We start from the raw sequence: 6361 nt of genomic DNA on the forward strand, positions 1-6361 counted from the left end.
CAGAATAGAAACGAGTCTACAGAACCTAACAACCTAATGCTCTGATACCAAATTGACAGGACCCGCCCCGACTTTCACCCTGAAATCCGAGGTGGCCCTGTGGGGCCCACGTTAGGGATAACTCTACCAAAAATTTGGCAGAGTCACCTCTAAAATGGACTACCCAAAAACCTGTAAAACACACTAAACACTTCAAGCAAATCAACCTTATACTCCTGGAGCCACCCTGCTCCCAATTACCAACAACTCCACTTTCACAAAACACAAACTCAAAAATACTAATCCCAAGGTTATGCAGAGCAATACTACTATACACAGGGATATAAAAGAAGAGTAAAGGATCAAGCGATCCTACACTGCGGAAGTAGTGACAACTATGCCTCAAATGTCATGTACGCCCGACCTCCACTAATTTGCCTGCAAACTGGGCATTAGAAACCGAAAGGCCCAGGGGAAAGTAGACAAAAAAACGTTAGCGTGAGTGGACAAAAATAAACAATTTAAAGGAAAAAGGATTTCATACTTTCCCACATTTATTCTCTTTAACAACCGATGCACGCAACAATTAGAAAAAAAATACATTTAGCTTTAAATCCAAGAATTCCAAAACGATAAATCGACCAGCCTCGCTAGTCACCACATTCGAAAACTATATCGTAAAACCGAAATCTCATTTCTCAAGAAAATACGACCAGCCCCGCTGGCTACAGTGAAAATCGGACTAGCCCCGCTAGTCAAGCAACGATAATATATGGGGAAGAAGTTTCACCATACAAAAGAAGGGAGCCTTATTGGCTCGGGTCGGAGTGTCCCACACTCTAGAGCATCCCATGCTCTCCTCTACTCGCCTACGAACACATAGTAAGTAGGGAGGAGTACTAATAGGCTAGCCAGTAATATAATATATATATATAACGACCCTGGGTATGGTGGTTAAAAACCGATAAATCAATAAAGCTTCCCCATGTCCACGTATAAAGACAACACGGGTACGATTCCCAACCGCACCCGGAAATTCTCGTAAAGTCGTATAAATTAACAGCGTGTCCCACACGCTAAAGAAATAAGTAGATTGTCAATGAGGCATTCCCAATGCCAAAAATCGAATAAATAAACAAGAATTTATTCCATCGAAATCCCATTTCGAAAATCTTTCAGAAATCTCAAATCGACGATTATAAAGATAATATAAACAGTATAAATCTCGAAAATCACATCGAAAATCAATTCGTCGAAAATCAACATCATTTATAAATTCGGATCCGAGCATAACATCTTCATAACCAAAACTCACAACCGGTATAAATCATACTTATTCATGAGAATTATTATTTAAAAGCAAATCCATAAGATCATTTGCAATCAACTTTATATGCTCGGAAAATAATATGTTGATAAAATAAAACATGCTTTAATAAATAAATGCATGCATCACTTATTTAAAACAAACGTCCACTCACAGTACTATTGGGCAACCACGCAGACGAGTTCCTTCATCTAACCGTAGCTCGCGACATTGCCCTGTACACAATTATATTTCCATAAACGGCAATCCGATAAAATAATTACGAACTTAAACGAAATCCGAAAATCCCTATCTCCAATACTTCTCAAATTCAACCCAAATCTCTTCCACAATTCTAATTCCTCAATTTACATATTCCATAATGAAAACGAGGGAAATCCGACGGCCGGATTTCCCATAATTCCACCACAAAACTCCAAACTTCGAAAATTCACAAACAATTCCAAACTCCTCCAAAATTCACCAAACTTCATATATAAGCTCTATGATAATTATAGAATTTAACTAGCTAAAAATTAAAATTTATAAACTACCCTAGCCGCCGCTACCGCCGCCCACAGTGGCGGCGCCGCCGCCACCATCTCCGATGGCCACCAAAATTTGACAGTAGCACCTTCTCAACACACTGATTCAACTTCTCAACTACAACATTCCCAAATAACAATTAAAAACGGCCGAAATCGATCAATGAACAAAAACCCAGAAATCCTCAAGAACCCTAGAATTTCAATTCGTCGATTCGGCATCTACACAACAAATCGTGATATAAGGCCATAGGGGAAATGATCAGTGATGAAAACCGAACCTTCGACGCCGGAATGAGGACCGGAGGTGGCCGGAATCGCCGGAAATCGGCAAAAGCACCCAACTGCCACCGTAGCTTCCTCTGCTCCAAATCGAGGTTTTCCGGGCAAATCGTCGTGAAATACCTCCACAGACGTGACAAGGGGAAGAAACCGAGCTTGGGGGTGGCCGGATTGTGTCCTGGGTCGGCCGGAGGAGGAAGAAACCGGAGGAAGAAGCAATCGGGCCGAAGAGGAAGGAATCGGGGGAGAGGAGAGAGAAACAGCCGGGTAAGTTTCCAAAAATGGAAACTTACCACAGTAACTCGGCTATTTATAGAAACTTACCATGAACAGTAACCGTGAACAGTAATTTTGTATTTCGCTTATAACTTTTGCATACGAGCTCCGATTTTTACGTACCACATATGCACGCGCTTGGTTTAACGTCCTCTACAACTTCCATGAAGAACATTTTCTCAAATTTTGACCCGAACAAAAAGTCAACTTTTAGGGCCACTAAAAGTATCGAAACAGAATAAAAAGTGAAAGTAATTGTCGTTTACCGTCCAAATGACTAGTAAACAGGTGAATTTAGGTTCGGGACGTTACATAGCATTTCCTTCTTTATTCAAAACAAGCAGCATTATCTTAAATGCTCGTAGGCTCATCTGTGGTAGACTTCAAACCACAATTGTTCGAGCATGCATAATTATGGATCCAATCCATATACATTCACGAACCACTTTGTGAAGAGCAATAATCTCTGCATTATTCGAAGATATAGCGACTAGGGTCTATTTCTGTAGACTTCCAAGATATCACGGTTTTTACCCATGGTGAACACTTAACCATTTTGGGAATGACCTTTGTATGGATTAGAGAGATACCCAACATTAGCAAAACCTTCCAAAACACATGTCATTTTGGGATGGGGATAGTGAACGCAGGCCAGTGTTGGCGGCGTTCCTGGTGTGTGATGGGTCCGAATCCATCATCTCTTTGTAGGGATAGAACAAGCTCATATCAATCATACATCTCAAGTATCGAAAGATATCTTTTACATCAATCCAATGGCGTCGCGTTGGCACAAAGTTATATCTAGCTAACAAGTTCATGGCAAATGAGATGTCCGGTCTTGTGCATTGAGCTAAGTACAATAATGCGCCTGTTGTACTCAAGTAAGGCACTCCTGCCTCTAGCACATCTTCATCCTTTCAACGAAGATGATCCTTTTCAGGATCAAGACTACGGACGATCATGGGGGTGCTTGAAGGCTTGACCTTGTCAAAATGCCTAAGCATCTATCGACACGATGCTCAAGTTCCAAACCGAGACATAATCATGTTCTCCTATAATCCTTCATCTCAAAATCGGATTTCAAGTGTTCAGCGGTTTCCCTTAACTCTTTAAGGGCTTCTAATAAAGATCATGTCCAACATAAACCACGATAGAATCCGAAACTTGTTATGGAAACGCGTGGGCATATCCCTTCCCAATCAAGTAGTCACTTTAGTGAGCGTTTCAACCTCTTTGTAAACGCGCTCCGTGGTCTAGAGCCATTTGACTTGGGTAAATGAAGTTCACCATGAACCTTCATGTATATTCCGTATCTAGATCCCTATAGAGATACGTAGTGACCACATTTGTGAGCTGCATGTTCAGTTATTCGGAAACTACCAAACTGACAGGGTAGTGGAGTGCAATGACATCCATTACGAGAGAATATGTCTCATCGTAGTCGATTCCAGGGCGTTTTATGAGAAGTCTTGCACCCTAAGGCGAGATTACCATCTCTTTTTCTCACTAGGCTTTCTAACGAAGACCCATTATGTGATACCCCGGAAATTCATATTTATTTTCCGAGGATTTTCCGGAATCTAAATTATGGTTATTGGATGGTTTCGTGGCTCGTAGATGGAGCGGAAGTGTTTCGGGCGAATAATTAATTGAAGAATATGGTTTTAGGGGGTTTGCCAAAGGTTGACTTTTTATACTTTGGGATTCTCCGAAAACTTCCTTCACAAAAGTTGTAGATCGCGTCGATACGAGTTCGTGGACATGCAGAACTCGTCAATCGGAGTTCGTATGAGAAAGTTATGGCTAACGGAAGAAGTTTCCGTTTTAGTATAAATAGAGAAAAATCAGAAATTATTTCATAATTCCATATTTCCATTTCCGGAAATATTCATTTTCTCTCTCTTCTCTCTCGTCTGCACCTTCAGAGTTGAAGTTTTTCGACTGACCCGACCCGAACCCGGCAATCTGACCCAGTTGGAACTCGCAACTCCGGCGACCTCTTCCGGTGAAACGAGCCCAGATCAGTTCGCCTCCTTGCTCCGGTCGTCTCTGTGGTGGTCTCTAGCAGTGATTCTCCTTCACGGCGGCGTTGCAAGACGGTATAGGTTAAGGAAATCGGACCTGACCTGAAAACGCAGCTCCGGCGACGGCACGGCTTCAAGTTTCCTTCCTTGGCTTCGTGGGGGTTGTCTGAGTCGATCTATGGTGTTTGTTTTGATCGGTTTACGTGGAAATCGGTTCAACTCAGTTGAGATTACTGTTCACGTCTTGTGAGGTAGTTTTCGATCCCTTAAGCTTGTTTTCTGACTTCGAGCCAGTTATGAAAGTTCACAAGCATGCTTAGATGAAGAACTTTGATGTTGGGAGTTTTGTGAAATATTGAGTTTTGGCCGGCGGCGGTGCGCCACCGTCTGTGGCGGCGTTCCAGCGGTGTTCCGGCCACTTAAGGAACTGTTTTTGGTATTATATATGTTCTACTCGTTGATACGAGCGTTTCGATATATAATATGCAAATTTTGGAGTTCGTATGGAATTGTTAAGATTTTTGCAGTTTCATACCGATCGATTTATTCTATCCGTGTGGATTTGAGCGTCCGATCGACTTGTGGTTTGGTCACATCGATCGTGGACGTATTCCTGAGACTTTGGGAGGTCTCGGATGTGGTTTCGCCTCAATTGGCGCCACTTTGGGGATTTTAGTTCAAAACAAGGGTTTCGGACTTAAATCATTTGTGAATCGTTACTGATTTGAGATCATTGGTGATTAGGTGCTTCGAAAGGTGAATTGGACGAGTTGTTGGTGATAGTGTTAGTTCGGTTCTGTATAGAAGATGCAGCGGGATTCTAAGGTGAGTAATCTCACGAAGTTCATTCACGAACGGGCTTACCTTTATCGTTTTGAGAGTTATTTAGTTAACTGCAAACTATAGTTGGTATTAGTAGGCATTCCTGAGCGGATGACTACATATAGATATATGTTTACGTGAAATATATATGTTTTGGTGGTTTGTGGATTTTGAAACAATATGCATGAAATGATGCTTTTTATTGTTTTGGGTTGTGGCTTTTGGAAAACAAATGATTTTGGAAATGTTAATTTCGACTTGTTTTGAAAAGCGTTGAGATTTGTGTATTTGAGGAACATTTTAGTTTCGCGGGTGGTTTATTTAAATATGGGTTTTTACCGGGAGTAATTGATAGGGGTCAATTACGGGGAATCTTTCATTTTCGATTTGTGTAATATTTTGGGTCCACTGTGACTCCTTTAATGTTTTGGTATTTATACCGCGGGTCCAAAGACTTACGAGTTGAGGATCGTGGGTGGGAAAATCGGGAGTTCACGCCTTTGGCCGGGTTAGTGAATACGATCAGTTAGAGCTCTAGTCTGTCCGCCGCACTTGTTTATTGATTTAAACGTGTGAGTTTATCTCGTGCTTTGTTTATTGATTTAAACGTGTGAGTTTATCTCGTGCTTTGTTTATTGATTTAAACGTGTGAGTTTATCTCGTGATTTGTGTGAGTTTATCTCGTGCTTTGTTTATTGATTTAAATGTGTGAGTTTATCTCGTGATTTGTGTGAGTTTATCTCGTGCTTTGTTTATTGATTTAAACGTGTGAGTTATTCTCGTGATTGGCGTGAGTTGTGTGTGGTTTGAGTTACTCATACGGGCTTGCAAAAGCTTACCGGGTTTGTTGTGTGACAACCCGGTACACTATTCAAACGGTGTAGGGGTTAATCCTGCACGTTAGGATAATCGAGGTTGAGGCAGCGAGCTAGCAGCTTTACGGTAGGAAGCCTCCTTTGTGACTTTACATTTGATAAGGACTTCCGTTGTATAGTTACTCTGAGCAGCCTTTATGTTTTATTTTGTTGTTGACAATTTAATTCGTAAGCTTGTGTAAATATATAACTCTATGGAGCGAGTGTATATTAACTTTGAGGGTTCAGGGCATCAATATGTGTGTAAGTTAA

Source organism: Rosa chinensis, chromosome 6, assembly GCF_002994745.2.
Source record: "Rosa chinensis cultivar Old Blush chromosome 6, RchiOBHm-V2, whole genome shotgun sequence".
Classification (NCBI taxonomy): domain Eukaryota; kingdom Viridiplantae; phylum Streptophyta; class Magnoliopsida; order Rosales; family Rosaceae; genus Rosa; species Rosa chinensis.